The sequence below is a fragment of the Cimex lectularius genome, unplaced genomic scaffold (genome assembly GCF_000648675.2).
Source record: "Cimex lectularius strain Harlan isolate CLEC.00 unplaced genomic scaffold, Clec_2.1 scaffold90, whole genome shotgun sequence".
NCBI classification, from domain to species: Eukaryota; Metazoa; Arthropoda; class Insecta; order Hemiptera; family Cimicidae; genus Cimex; species Cimex lectularius.
This window is the reverse complement of record NW_019392684.1, coordinates 330767-348555: the sequence shown is the minus strand read 5'-3', so window position 1 is coordinate 348555 and position 17789 is coordinate 330767. Positions and strand designations below refer to the sequence as shown.

General features: G+C 36.5%; 1 protein-coding gene across 6 annotated transcripts in view; it reads left to right on the top strand.

The window, feature by feature from the left end:
- LOC106666508 (zinc finger protein rotund-like) overlaps positions 1–17789 on the top strand; it is a 352459-nt gene that overhangs the window by 161957 nt on the left and 172713 nt on the right. The gene's annotated exons all lie outside the window — the stretch shown is intronic.

Here is a 17789-nt window from a genome sequence, read left to right as displayed (position 1 = left end):
GAAGGGTTCAGGTCCTGTCAGCGGTGTAGCAGCTCCTTGCCTTGCAAGGTTGTCCGCTTTCTCGTTGCCTTCTCCTCCAATATTTCCTGGAACCCAGCAGAGGCTGACTTTGTTCTGTGTACCTAATATGTTTAGTTTGGTTTTGCAGTTTAGCACCATCCTTGAACTCATGATATTTGAGCTTAGTGCTATATTCTTGTTTTTGTACCCTTTACTCAGGTTGAGTTGGGTACATCTTTCGATTGCATGGCCCTCAGCTTGGTGTATTTTCCCATGGGTTCTGAGTATTTGGTTCCAGGTCCAAATACTCCCGCCCCTGTACCTTCTTGTGTTCTAGATCCACCTGTGTACCAAAAGATGGTGCCATTCTTAAAAGAGGTGTTTCCCACTCACTTTGTACACGTGTGTGCACATAGTTGCTTGCAGATTTGAGCTTGTAATATAAGAAAATCCTTCTTGGGTTGGATGGGTTTTTATTAAAATAGAAAACTCGGATGTTTCATCACGAATATACATATGATATTTTAAACAATAATTTAAATCGACAAATCCAAAATGCAGAGAGATGTTAAGAGTACATTTACAATAAAATCGCTTACAGGTGATTGATAAATTACAAATTTCTACTCATTACTTAAGTGATTTTAATTATTTTCTACAGGTCTACACAAACGTGCCAATTTTGGCAATTAACAGATGTTTAACGAAAGTATTTTTTCCTTTCCAAGCATTCAATTAGCGTGGTCAATTGAGGAAGACAGAGAATTTATTTATGCATGAAAAAACACAATAGTAACCTTCATATTAACAACACATTTGTTTTCTCGCCTGTGATTAATAGTTCCACCCGATTTCGTCATAAATGTAGGAGACGATTGTCAAGCATTGTAATATCAAGTTACCTCTGATTTCTTCTTTTTTTCCTTTAAGTTTATTTATTATTAGGCTGTAGTTGCTAAACATATTAAAAATTTGGACTGCTTGGAGATAGTACAAAGGAAAAGTAATGTAATTGCTGTACTACCGGAAGGCCTAATGTCCATCACCCGTTGGGATGATGAAAAATTGTCAAATTACTAATAACAAATCAGGTTTATCATGCATGATACCTATGATAATCTTGGTATTCCTTTCCTCACTGTGTTGGTATATAAGGCTCGCATCTCCATTTAGACTTCTTCAATGTGCCTGTATAATCGTGCAAACTACATACAACCCATCAATGAGACCAAGATAATCGGTAACGATTACATTACAAGACAGGTATATCCCTCCCGATAAGCCACGGGCAGGTACAGAAAAGGTAACTATCTACATTAAATTTGGCACCAAACAATTGGTTCAAACGGATTGTTAATATAAATGTCGGCAACCTTTGTGCCAAGACGTAGCTAAGTATTGCCTAGTAATCCTAGAGAATATAATTCAAACACATGGTCTTACGCCTGAGCGAGTTTTAAGGAGAGGCAAACTCTGCAAAACTCTGTGATCCCGTGAATAATTTATTTATTACAAAACAAAAACTACAGCTCAGCCTGAGGGCTTTTGTTGCGACGATGGGATGCCCTTGACTAAATTTCCCAGTTCCGGTCTATCCAGAGTGGTCGAAAGTTGTGCACAAGTTAGTTGGCTTTTTGAAGTCATAACAGATTTTGGTCCTGCACGTATTCTTAGTTTTACAAGTCATAAAAAAATCTGTTATATCTTTTCTTCTTGAGTCCAGGTCGTTCTATCTTTTAAGTATAGACCTAATCATCAATTCTCTCTCTCTCTCTCTCTCTCTCTCTCTCTCTCTCTCTCTCTCTCTCTCTCTCTCCCCTCCCCTCCCTCTCTTTCTAAAAATCTATCTATCTATTCCGCTCAATGCATCTTTAAGATATAATCTCGTCAATTATCCTCACTAATTTTCTCTGTGTCCCTCTTTAGATATCTTTATTTACCTCAACTATCTCTTTCACCTCATAAGGAACTTGTATAAGCAAACTATTAGAAGAAATTCTCGAACAGATTAAATCACTAAAAATCGAGATGAATTTAGTTAAAGCCTGAGCCACATCTAGAAAAATTCTCAAACACTCTGCGATGATGACAACACTAAAAACCATAGAAAGGATGAGTGCGGTGTTCAATCCTTTTTTAAAAACATAGTTCCTACTCACGGTAAGTTGTTTTCCAACGATCCGGATTTCGAGCCCTTAGCTCATCATCAGGTTGAAGGATTTCTACAACCACGCCTTTCGACATGAATTGCAAAAGCCACTAAAAACCTGATGAACCGAGGAAAAATGGGAGTGGAAACCATGGGAGAAGAAGTGAATATGAATCAAGAATGGGATACTAAATGTTTTAAAAGGAGTTTTCAAAGCATTTTAAAAATCTAAGGACGAAGGTTGATAGGTCCACAAAATCTGTGGAACTCAAAGTCGACGAATAGGGGGTTTTCAGCGTTAATTTACACGATTAACGGTTTTTCCCATTGTGCACCATTGTTTGATAAGTGTTTATGTATTTTGGAGGTGACTTGGATTCGGGCTGCTGACATAGTTGTAATAGTAGTAGGTCGTAATGATGTTTTGGCAGTTAAAATGGTATATTGTTCTATTGTGGAACCTTGTATCGATTGTTTCTAGAGTTGAGTTTGGTTATTTTTTCATATATATTTTGTATACAGGGTATCCTTTTTAGATGGCCCGACTGAATTTCTCTTGACCCAATGGCGCTATCAAAAAAGAAAAAAATACGTGTTTAATATTTTTTAGTCTAGTTTCAAACTTTTAAATTTTATGAGAGAAATTATACAGGATACGTCAGGAACAGTTCAACTAAATAACTATAAAACCATTCCAACATTTTGCAGAGAAGAATTTGGATTTTCCTGAACATACAGTAAATTATGCAGCTCCTCTTCGAAATTATAGTTGCCGGTTTCTTTTTGCCATAACTATGTCATTTTTTGACCAATTTAAAATCTGACTGCACCATTGTTTTCAGCATACAAAATCCTTTAAACACTGATGTTTTTATTTGTTTGATACCGTCTTCGCGATAAAATTCAACCGGGCCATCTAAAAAGACACCCATGACATTTTTACCCTGGGTGTGCAACGTCAATATATAAAAATAGGTAAATTATTGGATGGCTAGAATAATCATAATGTAAGTTCTCAGTATAAAAGTCTATTAAGTATCGAAAGTGAAAGGGCTATTAGAATATTGACTATTAAAAAAAATTACCCAGTTGATGAAACCGGTACCCAGGGACTCGAACTTAATGGTCGATCATATGATGTTAAGGACTTTCAAAGTCGAATTGTTGCTGTGACGATCAAAGGATATCATGTCCTTCCTTAACTAGGCAACTATTAGCTAAGGAACGGAAGGGAAACATTTGAGCGATTAAAGCTCTCTAAAAGTTATGTTAATAGTAAGACGTGCCGGGTGAGCCGGCCAGCGGCCCATCTCTAATCACTCTTCGCCTAATTATAGGTGATGCCCGCGGACGAATCTGAAATAAAATCTCAGTTCAATGGGTCAGAGAGCTGGGCGGTAATTAAAAGTAAACACAGATGCTATCGGCGGTTCTACTTCTTCAAGGCAGCTGCCCTCTCTGTCACACGTGCCCCCAGGAAACCCTTTTTGAGGACGGGACACCCGTTTTCCGACACCCCTCCGTTTTTCCCCTTCGAAGTAAAAAGGGCATAATAAAGGTGAATGTATGCCACGAGAGTGTCTCCCCTACGGTTTTTTCCTCAAAAAAGAGGGAAAAAAATCCCCAACAATATATAGTGTCGTAGCTAGATCGAAATAAAACGGTTTGTAAATCTGTGGGCTAAACCCACCTGGAGCTGAGAACGTGCCCGTTTTCGGAATAATAGATTCTCGCTGCTATATTTTATCAGGGGGGGGGCGGTTCTCTCTTCTCCTGGTGAGCAGCTTTAATTAACCGTTCCAACAGGACACAATTAAATATCTTTACCATGCTTATCTCAGGGTATTTAAGTGTAGTAGAAATTTCATGCCACCTGGCACATTGCGTAACCAATAAAACCTCGTGAATAATTTCCATTAGAATGCTAATTGTTCGTGATAATTATACGCTTTACCTTTTTCTACTGCAACAATGGCGTTGGAATATTGACATGCTATTTGATTTTAGACTGAATTCTGGATTCTTCGCACACACTTTACTGTTTCTCCTTGTCCTTAACCCATTCAATCTCCCTCCCTACTTACCTACTTTGTTTTCTGTTTTACCCTTTTTATCTATCTCCATGTTGATCTATCTAACTATCCACTCTTCTCTCTCTCTCTCTCTTTCTGAATCTCTCTCTCTCTCTCTCTCTTTCTGAATCTCTCTCTCTCTCTTTCTGAATCTCTCTCTCACTCTCTCTCTCTTTCTGAANTCTCTCTCTCTCTCTCTCTCTCTCTCTCTCTCTCTCTCTCTCTCTCTCTCTCTCTCTCTCTCTCTCTCTCTCTCTCTTTCTGCTCAAAAATAAATATGGAAATTTGTAATTTATTCTTATTCTATTAATTTTAATTTATTCTTATTCTATTAATTTTAATTAAATTAACAGATATCTTATAGTTAATTAGGTAAAAGAAAATAAAAAATACAAACTAAAAACCTACAAATGCTAATCCTCATTTTTAATTACGGATTTACTTAATAATAGTATACATGAAAATTAGTCATTTTGTAAAATAACACCTTTTCTCGTCTTTTCCTCATTTTAATCCAGTTGTATTATCTTTTACCATGGAAAACTGTCATCTTGAACCAGAAGTTCGCAATATTATTGTGAGAATGATTCATCGAGGTCACCGATAAGTAGATATTGCAGGGTCAGTTGACGTTTCTCAGAGTGTGGTCTCCTGGGCTTAAGCCCGATTCAGAGAGCTGGAAGTTCCAATAGGAGGCGTGGTAGAGGATCTCAATCGCTAAGGGAGGTCAGAGGTATTGTCATTACTGCAAGACGGAACACTTTCCACAGAGTATAAGATGTTTTGGCAAGGCCTTTATCAAACAAACGATTAACGAACGTAATCGTTTGTGAGAAGCTGGCCACATAGTATGCTCCTGCAGCAACATCCCACCACCAGCAACTCAGGAGAATATGATGCAATTGGAATGCTGTTATGTACTGGTGAGTCGGGTTTCTATGTGTATAGTGATGCAGGCGCCGAAGAGTCTATACTGATAAGACTACTAGGGGATGCGTACAATGCCCCAGTTCGTGTTTCCTTCAGTGCAGTTTGCAGGAGGAGGTGCAATGCTCTGACCTGGGATTTACGCCGGAGGACGAATTGGATTCCATATTGTTGAAGGCAACATCACCGCAGTCCGTTATTTCAGAAAATTATCGAGGAATTCATACCTTAAACCAAGGATCTCATTGGCAGGGATTTTCGATTTCTGGATGACAATGCCGAGACCTCATAGAGGCAGAGTTGTTAATCAATCTTTAGAAAACATGGGAATTTCCATCTGCCCCCATCTCTCATTGTCTCCAGACCTCAATCCATTGAGCACATGTGAGATGCGTTGTAGAGGAGTTTCTCAGAGTAGTTATCTCACCACATTACGACTTTAAGAAATGACTGAAATATTGTCATTGCTGCAACACGGAACCATTTCCATGGTGCCCGCCAGGTCCTACATTAAGTACAAGTTGTTTTAATAATATTTGGTCAAATAAGACAATTCCCAAAACTCTAATCCTTCCAGTCCAACAAAAGTGAAAACTGGCAGAAATCCTTTCTTTAGCCTATAGCACTATTGTCATGCGTCCAAAAAACTTACGAAAGGATGATCAAGAACAGGATCAATTTGTCAACAAAAGAACAGGAAGCTATCGCCTACAAGCTTCCTCAAAGCTAGATAGGTAATGGAAGCGCATGTAACTAATCTGCGACAATACGCTGGCTTTGACCGACAGAAGGTGCACTATGGTTCTGTTTTTGGATATATGCTTATAATAACGTCGATCTCTAAACATATCAAAAACTGGCCCGTATTGGCCTACCGAACCTTGTCCAAAATATTTTCTCGTTAATCTCAAATAGAGAGCTATTTTTTGACATCGATCTACACACGGCCCCAGAATATCTCATAGAGGCTTGCCTCAAGGCAGAATTATGAGTCCTTTATTATTTGCTACATACGCATCCGACCTGGATTTTTTGCTTGCGGGGACTGTCAAGTTGTTACAGCACTGTCAATGGACTCACGATTTCTGACACTGAGAATTTAGGAGGTCTCTTCTTTCCGGTAGTCTCACGAGTCAAGTTCCTGGGGCTCCAACTAGATAGAATATCATATGTGGAAATATCATATGCCTATATCTTGGAGAAGGGGGAGAACTTAGCCAATGTTCTGCAGTGCATGACCAGTAGCAAATGGGGAGCGGATTCCGAGATCGGCCTACTTTTTACAAATCCTCCATGATAACAACCCAATACTTTGGGTCGGTCTTTTATGGTCAAGCCTCTAAGTCTGTTTTGAAACTTCTTCGTTATGTTCCGTAACAAATGCCTCCGAAAAATGGCAGATTGTCTGCCGAGTACCCCTATTCCTGCTCGATCTCCTGAACTGAGGGAACCTCCGTTGAACGACAGAAGAGAACTTGCGAACAATGTCTTGGCAAACGTTTATAGCTCCGACAGTCCTCTTATAAAGACCTTTTGTTCACTATCTATAAACGTCCTGACAGAACTTTACTGGAATAAAAAAATACTCTTAAATTTCGCGCAGTTCGCAAAAGCCCTCTCATGGTTTCTTCAGGAGACCATTGAAATTCTCTCATATGAGGTTGTGGCAAAAAATAAAACTATTACGTTTCAACTTTGTACTTAGTGTTAAAGGAGGAAACAATTTGTTTATGTTACGAGTATTTTTCCCTTACTGGCGGATTTGGGACGTTTTAGACCCAATTTTAGATAGAGCTTTAATTTTTTTTGTCAACTTATTTGGTTTTTCTGAGGTTTGATCATTTTGTAAATCCCTTCTGCGATTTTTTTCCGTCTTTGCGTGACATCGGTACCTGCGGTAAGGATTTATTAAGTAAGGTGTGAAAGGAAAAGGGTTGCAACCTGGGGCGGTTTTGAAGGGACACGCGCATGCACGAGTACAATAGCGCCTTTTTTGTTCCCCTGCGAACTCAAACCACCAGTGTTGGCTAACATGTACAAACGGAATAATTGACACGTATCGGCTCAAAGGTCGGTTTACACAAAACGACACGCTTGAATACTTAACTCGTACTTCGGCCCTTCCATTTTTGTAGAAAAATTTCGGATATTCAAGGTTCGTTGGTGTCCGGGGTAGACGGTTATCCGGTTATTAAGATTTTTTTTTTAATGGACGGTTAAAAGTTTGAAACACTTTCAAAGTTTAATACATGGATGATGAATCCGACTAAAATATAAATAAGACCGTAAATAAAATATAAAATCAATCTGTAATGTTAAAAAAAATGTGCAATGTCAGTCTAATGATAAAAATTGTATGCTTGTTAGATTTAATTTTAAGCTGCCTGGCAGGTACAATAACACAATAACAAAGACCCCTTTGGAAACGAACGAAGTTATTTCTTTAGTAGCTCATAAATCAAAGGTTTGCACTAGACTGTGAAAACTCGAGTCGTTACCCCGGCGGTTAACCTAGTCGTAACATGTACCGGTTTTGTACCGGTTCCTCTAATGTAACTATTTTTCCGTCTTTTTTGCCTCCTACTTCCTATCCGGCAGATCCAATTAAGATTAAAGCCGTGATTTGGTAGGTTTTTATATTTTAATTATTTGCAGAATGAAACTTTAGGGATATTTGTGAACGTTCAAATCGGCGTAAATTCACCCTAAAAGACTTGAACGGTGGAATTTTATTTCTAAATAATCGGTTATCTTGTCTTATCATTTGTAATTGGACTTTATAACGTTATGTACTTGCACACATTTATCGAGAATTTTGATTTATTTTTAACCTCTTTAATATAGACATAGCTTTTGTCCTTTTTTACATTTTAATAATCATAATCATAATGAAATTAAAGAGTATTAAACAAATAATAACAACTTTATCAAACATTTTAGACAGGAAAAGACAGGGAAAAATAACTAAAGGAAAAATACCCTATAAAAAAAGTCCTTTGATGAAAAAAAGTAGTTAAACTAATATAAAACCTTAGTTATCATAACTATAATTTTCAAATCGGCTGGAAGGGTTTTAAAAAGATAATTTAATGCATTTTATATGTTTATGAGCAGTTAATATTAATCGGTTATTTAACGTATAGAGTTTGTTTTGTTACCATCGCTTCCATTTCTCTCTCTCTCTCTCTCACTCTCTCTCTCTCTCTCTCTCTCTCTCTCTCTCTCTCTCTCTTTGACTTATTAACGTTTTCTCGTTCTTTCTTTTTCCGTCTTTTGTTCTTTTATGTTTGTACATTTCTATATCTATCTTTCTATTTACCTCAGCGAAATCTTTCTACGTTCCCTTACCCTTTCTCTTTTGTCTTCCTTCTCTCTCTCTCTCTCTCTCTCTCTCTGACTTTTTAAATTTTCCTCCTTCTTTCTCTCTGACTTATTAACGTTTTCTCGTTCTTTTTTTTCCGTCTTTTGTTCTTTTATGTTTCTCCATTTCTATGTCTATCTTTCTATTTTCCTAAGCGAAACCTTTCTACGTCCCCTTACCCTTTCCATTTTGTCTTCCCTTCTCACTCTCTCTATCTATCTATCTATCATCTCCCCTTTTTTTCTCTTTCTATGTATCTACATATTATATATATATCCATCCTCCTATCTATGTTTCTGCCATCTATTTATCTACCTATAGTGTGGGCGTATTTGCCTCTACTTTAGTATGTGTTTATTTTTATTATATTATCACCGATGAGGATAGTGGATTATTTATATAATGGCATTCTTTTTTTTCTATACGGTAAAATGTCTAAACATGTATTTTTGGTCATTGAACATATTCATCGTGTTGTTTCGACATTGTAAACGTTTCTTAGGAAAATAATTTTGATATCATCAAAATAGTTTTATTCAAATTCTACTTTTTTATAAAATACTAAAACCTAGCATTTCTCGTGAAACATTGTGACGACTCATTCGTCATCGCATTATTGTTATATTTTTTTCCACCGTTGAACGTAAAAAACATGAAAAAAGTGTGATGACTCCTCTTTTGTATATTGGTAATGGCCCCGTGGCCTAAAATACCCCATTGTAGGCTGTTGTAATATGACCTATCCGTAAACTAGCTAGAATTAGATATTTTCCCAGTCGGTCATTTGCGTACATGTGAGATAATAATTTTCTAAAATGTTATCTCGAAAAAATATCTCGCCATATCATTATTTCGAACCTATTATCTTTTCTGAATATGCGATGATGTCATTAATTAAATCTACACTTCTTAGATTAATTACAGTCCTATTTTACATTATCCTGAAGTCAATAAGTGTGTTAAAAGAAAAGTTGTTCAACTTGAACTTACTCCGTCGTGGGAAAATAATATAGAAATATTTGTTTCAATTCGAGCTTCCTAGGTTTTTACACGAATCCGGGCTTTTAGAAATGTGAAAGCAAAATCCTTATTTGATCGAAACATTCTATTCTGTTCAATCGAAAACCAGATTGTTGACGCTGGAATCGTGAAAGGCCGCGGTGCTAGCCGAGATGAGCTGTTAATGGCCATGAAAGAAGGTTATTCACGTTTCCAGAAGAAAAAAAAGCCCCTCATTCATGCAGGGGTTATCTGGAAGATAAGAAGGGCCAGCATAGATAACGCGAATCGGCCAGCTTGATAAGTAACACCTTCGACATCCAAAAAACTTCATAAAAACCAACGCATAACTACATTAAAAACAACAACTTTTAGATGTCCAAAGCATTCGGACGTAATAAAGTTTTTTTTATTAGTAGGGCTTAGTCTGCGACGGATTCCTAATGTTATTTAAGTTCATCGACAACGTAGGTTTTTCAAGGCGATTTTTATATTTAGACATTGGAGGTTTAGAGGTCAGCATTTAGATTTAGATTATCCTTCTTTTTAACATTATTTACTTGTTTTTATCGAAACGAATTTCTTGTTAAGCTTCTATCTGAAAATAAAGATTTCTCTCCGTGTCAAATAAATTTACTGTTGTTTTATGGACGCTTGTTTAAACTTAGTTAAAAATTATTGATATTGCCAAGAAGATAATGTTCTGAAGTTTTGCTAGACGAAAAACTATTCTTATCTCTGTTGATTGTTTTATTCGTGTATATTTAGTATATTTTCTTTCTTAGTCAATGCTATTGTTCATAATTATTCTCTACTGCTAAACATAAATTATTGTGATTTACAATAATACTGTTTCGCTTAGTTGAACGTATTTATTTTAATAGCAGAGAAATACACTGACTGAAGCATGATAGGCGTCTTAAGTCTACCCAAAAATGAATAATAAAAAGCGTAATGGACATAAAACAAATCAACGTACGTTTAAATACACGGGCATCCTACTTGCGTGCTGTCTTGTAAGCAACAGTTTCGTTATAATGTATTACTTCTGTTATTAATTCCAACCTAAATGAGTCTAAATAATATTCTTCACACAGGAAGATAATATCGGCCTCTTTCCTCTATTAATTCCTTTTAAAAAACCACATTTAAGCAAATTCCTTTTTCTTTTTTTCTAAATGCGGGTGCCAGCAGGTTTGCTCCCCCAGGCCACATCTTTGAATCCGCCGAGTAAACTTCACAGCATTTTCTCTCGGTATATCATTGAATTTTGTGAATATTCCACAGGGCGATAAAGTATAAAGAAGGCCAGGTAAAAGGCGAGGAAGCTGCAATTAACTCGGCTGTAATTAGAGGCCAGCTGTCCTCTTAAGACCTGCATTGGGTTAACCCTGCTTGAACCCCTTTGGAAACCCTCAGGAAATGCCATTCGGCTCTTTCTGCCACTGACCAGAGTAGACTTCGTGTAAGTTCAACAGGTGATGTGTTCAACAACACGAGAAAACAAGTCGTCAATAAAGACCTGAAATTTACTTTCCTTTTCCTGTTGCATTAAAATAAAATTCTTTAGTTATTCATTCTTTTTAGCAAATATCGGACACGTGAAATGAGTACTTATTTTTCAACTCATGAAATCCCTATTTATTCGTTGGAAAAAGAAATATTTTGCAAATATAATTGTTATGGTTATTGTAAGAAAATAGGCTTATACTATTGATCGGATAAATAGACCTAGAGAAATTGATTTATTATATCTTGGTTATGCAATAATTAAACTACAACAAAGCTAACCTAATATATTTATCAACTGAACATTCGACAAATTTACTGAGGTTAAGGAATGGGCTTTAAAAATATTTGCTTATTAGGGCCATAAAGTCATAATTTCCCTGTAAGAAAATTGACTTATTACAGTCACATGATAACTTAACTGGAAACATTAATATAATTTGTTTATTCGAAACGTGGATGATATAAAAATAAACTGAAAATCAAAAACTGTAAAAAAATTATTATGGGTAAATGATAATTTAGTACTTAAGATTATTGACCAAAACAAAATTAATTTATTGTCATAATTCGAGGTCTTCTTATGGTTATGGGAAAATTTATCTGTAAGATAATAGACTTCTAATGGTGTACACGATAATTTATCTGTAAGGCAATCCTCTTCTTATATTCCATTAATTAATCTTAATGCAAGGTATTGGTTGAGATACAAAAGTCAGTGTCAAGAACGGGATTCGAACCTACGACCTTCGGCTTAATACGCCGCTACTCTACCACTTGAGCTATCGTGACTTCGATCCACTCGGAGCGTCGAGGGTCTTGGGTTCGAATCCCGCTTGTGACACTGACTTTTTATCCCAACTAATACCTTGCATAAAGATTAATTAATTGAATAACGTTATTCGGTCAATCGGACCACGAACTCTAATGAATTCTCTTCTTACGATAGTGAAAAAATTGATTTAAGGTAACTTATCAATGGCTCATGATAGTTATACGATAATCTAACTGTGAGAAAATTGACATATTATTGATTCACGATGACTGAACTTCATAAAAATTAACCTTTTCGTTAAAATCGATTACTGTGGCACTTTTTATGTCATTTGACACAGTATATGAAAAATTTATTTTAGTGAGAATGTTTAGGTTTGAGAAAATTGACTTATTTAGGCCATACGATAATTTAGCTGTTGTTTGTTTCAGTCGTTCGATTTTATGGTTTTCCTATAATACAATTTTCTTGCTTATGATGGATGAAGCATGTGTATGTTTTTGTACAACTTGGGGAAAATTAAATATGAGTTAATGCTCTGTTTATTACAATTAATTAAGGTTTTCATTTGAGATAAAAAAGTCAATGGCACGAGCGGGATTCGAACCCACGATTTTCGGCTTGATACGCCGCTGCTCTACCACTTGAGCTATCGTGACTTCACTAAAGCTCTCCGTGGCCATTTCATTTGTCGCCGAGAATCGAATTGATTACACGACATTTGAAAAATGGCAAAAAGGAGGGAAAATTCAAAAGGTGTGGTTGAGATAGGAAGTTGGTGTCCGAGTAGTTCGAGTTCACGTTAGCTCAAGTGGTAGAACAGCGGCGTATCAAGCCAAAAATCGTGGATTCGAATCCCGCTCGTGCCATTGCCTTTTTTATCTCAACTGAAAACCTTAATTAATTGTAAGATATTAATTGGTCAAGTGGACCACGAATTAGTGAATTGGCTATGTTTATTATTTATTCTTCGTCTCTATCTCATTTCTGTTTTAGTACCCTGTCTATTAATTGTTATTATTGAATAAGATTGAAGACGAGAAAGAACAAAAAACTCGTATACTGAAATAAAAATCATTCATTACGAACAACAGCAAAGGTTAAATGTTCTAAAACTTGCACTCAATCTACAAAGTTTCACACGAAGTCATTAAATTTTATTTTTTGCTACAGCAACCTCTGGACTAAATCTTTCTTGAATGTCATAAGTCCAAAGCCAGGAAAACCCACGCAGCAAGCTTCGAGTTCCGAATAAAGGAGATATGACAACTTGTCATGTAAATTGCATTCAAAGAGGCTCATTTAAAATTTTCACACGTCGAGACAATCTTTACACTCCTCAATCTTATAATAACTATGTTTTAATTCAATTGGCTAAACGTTTGTCTCTGTTTGGAATTTTTTATACTTAGATGCGTAGATTTCTACGGTTTATTGTCTTAATAGTTAGATTTTATTTTTGTCGATGCTTCGAAAGTTTAAACATTGAAATATAAATATTGGTTTACTAACGCGTTACTAACGTAGGTTTTTATTAATTACGCCAATACATAAAATATTTCCTAGTAAATTTCAGTTCTCTCTGAGTTGCTTAGTTTAGAAAAGATAACGAAGGTCCAGGAAAGCAATACAGTCATTTTTTAAACAAATATTTTTAAAAATTGGTTTCAGTATAATAATACAGTTGCCATCAATAATGGGGATAGTCAATAAGCCTCTATTGACAATTTCTAAGGGCGGAATTCACTAAAGAGACTATCCATGCTGGTGAAATTGGTTGTCCTTTGATGACTACAGCATCCTTAGAACGACACATTTAATTCCACCAATTTAAATGTTTTCAACTCAAAATAAATGACTAAGAAAGAAAAAGCGAATTTCCTTGAAGAATATGAATTGATAAAGACAAGATAAAAAAGATAAAAGCTGTGCTAGAAACATGTAAGAAAATGTGTCAATAACAAGTAATATATAATACAATGCGTTAACAGGTCACATTATTCCTAAAATGTTGTATAAATATTTTAGCAAGACACTAGAATTGACTTATTTTCAGTTAAATTACTTAGAAAAAACAGAACCCTTTATAAATCAACTCACTAAACGAGATAAAATTAATTTATGACAGACATAAAAATTAAGTATAATTCCCGTGATAGGTAGTTAAGAGGAAACAAGAACATTGAATAGAAGTGAGTCAGTGTATGTAAATTATATCACGGTAATATTACAAAATCGAAAATAATGACTCTGTTAGTCTACATTTGCTGCCCTAGGCTATATCCTGTCTGTTTGACAGTCTGTTAATTCGCTCGTAATTTCTGTGTATTTTTCTTCTTTGCTAGTTGTTTTCTGGCATTTTTTCTCTTATAAATTAATTGTAAGGCAAGCATGTAAAGAATATAGTTTAATTGAGGGTCGATGGGTTGCTTAATACTCCGCTATGGAAGCTGTAGTATAATACGCGGATTTACGCTTGTATATACATACTCAGGAAACAGTTAACACAAAATATATCTACTTCCAAACTTTTTATACATACTGTAATAAAGTTAATTACAATAAAAAAGGTTATAAACAAAAAATATCCATACAAAAAACGGACCAAGGGATACAAAGATGCGTTGAAGTACTGAACACAATTTGGGTGTTCCCTATACGGAGCCAAGGAGTAACAATCGTCCATTAATTGGACACATTGAGACACTTTTCTCTTTACACCGGACACATTCGCAAGCTTTGGCCCAAACGTAAATGTCCATGTGTCAACCACGGACGGTTATTGCGGTTATAGATGGCTCGTAGTTAAGGTTTAGATGGTACTTAGCGCTGCTGTAGATGGGAGTAAGTCCTGTTACAGATGGTTCTTACTGTAGTACAAATTCTGTTTTATGCCAATATAATGTTGTGTTATAGATGGTACTTTACGCTAGAGTATAGTTGTCTTATAGATGGTACTTAGCGCTGCTGTAGATGGGAGTAAGTCCTGTTACAGATGGTTCTTTCTGTAGTATAAATTCTGCTTTAGGCCAATATAATGTTGTGCTATAGATGGTACTTTACGCTAGAGTATGGTTGTCTCATAAATGGTACTTACTTATGCTATAGACTATATTTAGTGCCAAAAGAAAAATGCATCTGAAAAATTCTATTAATCGGAAAAACCTTACTTCAAGTCTGCGAAAACAAAAACCTTAAAAATCCTTAAAATAATTTGAGTGGCCAATTATGAAATTACTGCATGATGGCCACAGGTAGTGGAACAAATTGGTTCATATAATGTTGATTAAATTATCAAATTTGTTTACAAGTTTTTTTTCTTTTTTGTATGTGAAGGATACGAGAGCAATTAAAGTGTGTATAATGTCCCAATAGGGTCAAGCATAATTCATATTAAATTATATATTCAAACTTAATAGCCATACTTTCTACCTCGGAGGCAGCCCGCGTAAGAATAGCAATGTCATACTTTTTGTCGAATAATCCATAACTGAGGGTGGTAACTGTAATTACGTTTGATTATGTTTTATTTCTAATTGATTTCGACTTGAAGTGCCGTAGCCTTCCGCGTGGTAACATTAAACGAGAACCGATTTGCATTGATTTCACTTTCCACCGGATATCTCGAGAAGATTAAGCAATATTTTTAGCATATAGCCACAAATAAGTCGACGCAAGAGTTACGACCTTCTGTTTTCGTTTACAATTCACACCATTGATGAGGTATTATCGACGGAAAGAAGACTGTTTCGCTGCAACCAGCCAAATCACATTTGTGGAGCAATTATAAAATTACAAAAACGATTATTACGCTATTATTTGAAAAATATTCCAAGTGAGGGAAAAGTCAAAGAATTATTTACGCTGTCCTCTTTTAGAACATCGTTTTTCCCTTGTTTTATCGATTTTGACATCTGTAAAACAATTACAACTGTAAAAATGCTGAACGAACAAAATTGACATGAAAAATATGTGAGGTGAACTCACCCTTCGGTGATACTCTTTTTTTAAGAAATAAATAATGATTACTTTTCCATTGCCTTCGTCTATACGTACGGCATCATCACATGGCCATCGGCGTCTCATAGGAGGTAGTGGAAATGAGCTGACGTACCAATGCATTGGGGTGTGTGGAAAGGATTATTTATATTTTTTAAGCGTTCACTACTTTTGGAACAAAGGGAATATCATGGTCTCGGTGTAGAGGTTTTATACGTAATAATGAGGGTTAACAATTTTTCTTAGGACTTTTGATTGGAATCATCTGGGAGTTAGTAGGCTTGCTTGAATCCCAGAGGTCGATATCACAAGTCCACATAAGTTTGAGAACCATGGTGTATATTAATCTTTTGTAATTAAGCGGAAGTTTGAATCGTCTCTCGAGTGGTGGTCATATATATATATGTGTGTGTGTGTGTGTGTGTGTGTGTGTGTGTGTGTGTGTGTGTTCGTGCGTGCGCGTATTACGCAGGGTGGGCGACCAAGACCCGAGGGGTTAAATGCCTGGGTAGACTCGTACGCCATCCCTAAAAGGTCCGGGACTTGGTCGGCTCACGTGTCCTGCATAAATCTCTTGGACTTATTCACGAACCCCAAGATTTTGGACCATTTTATCTCGGGGAGTGATTTGGTGATGTCATCTACTTCAAAGATTTCAAATCTAGACCTCACATACCTATCACACTCTGCGAGTGTCTTGCCGTTTCTTCTTTTATTTCGCAATAACGGCAAAAAGGATCTGGTAGAATAGCCATTACGGAGAGATGACTTCTCAGTGGGCAGTGACCCGTCAGAATACCTATCAGCCTCCTAATTCCCTTCCTTGAGTTAGTGAATAGTCATTTCGATTCTGCTGGTTTAATCACCTTAACAAACTCTTTCGATTGCCTATGTCCGGGGGATAGATTCCACTCCTTAAGGAATTGTTTCAAACCCCAGTTTTTAATATTCTCTTTGGTTGTGCTCATAGAGTGAGATAATACCGGTTGTAGCCTGACAAACGCAGTATTCGAGCCTTCTTTGGCCAGGCTATCCGCCTCTTCATTGCCATGGTGTCCTTTATGTGCTGGTATCCAAATAAGGGTTACCTTGTTCTCAAACCTGGAAGGATCCTATTAATAAGATATACAGTTTCCTCCACCAGTCTAGAGGTTGACAAATCTTTTTATAATGACCTAAGACTAGCCTGACTGTCAGAAAAAATTCTAATATATTTTCCCTTAATTTTATTTTCCATAAGTGTTCTACAACACGCATTAATGGCTCGAGTAGTGGTCATAACAGTTTGTCCAGGTGGAGTCCCAAGTAGTTCGACAGGACGTAGTGAAATCTCGTTAAAGTAATCAGGAGGTATTGTAGTATTATGTGTACTTGTGTTAATGTATTGGCTCTTCGTTGCATTTATTTTAATTCTCCACTTTTTAGACCAAACGTCGAGGCACTGCAAATGATTTTGAAGGTTCTTTATTCGGAAAAAGGATTGCTGTGCCGTCAGCAAAAATCAGAGAAATTGTTTCGGGAAGGATAGGAATGTCAATATGTCGAGTAAAGGAAAAGTCCAAGAAGAAGAAAGACGTTTGGGTGTCAGCTTGGGTAGGTTAGATAGAACATATCGCTATGCCCTGGCTACCTCTGAAGTAAATGTCAGACATGTAGGATTTTAGGGTGAGGTACTAGGTAGAATGCCCTTAAGCTGCCACAGGAGGCCCGGCCGCATGCCTACAAGCTCTCTGTAAGGAGGCAAGGTATGACAAGCTTCTATTATGTGGGGGACATCGAGCTAACTTTCTCTGCATAAGGGGAACCTGCGCGGATTATGTATGTCAACCGCGTATGACTTATTCTCACTCGGGTAAAGACAATTCCTCGTTTCCCCTCGGTGGGAGGGGGGCATCTACAGGTCGTGCTCTTGACATGAAAGGGCCTCCCGGACGACCCCGCCATGCATTATGTATCACAATGTTATATATATGAACATAGTTTTTTTGTTTTAAAATG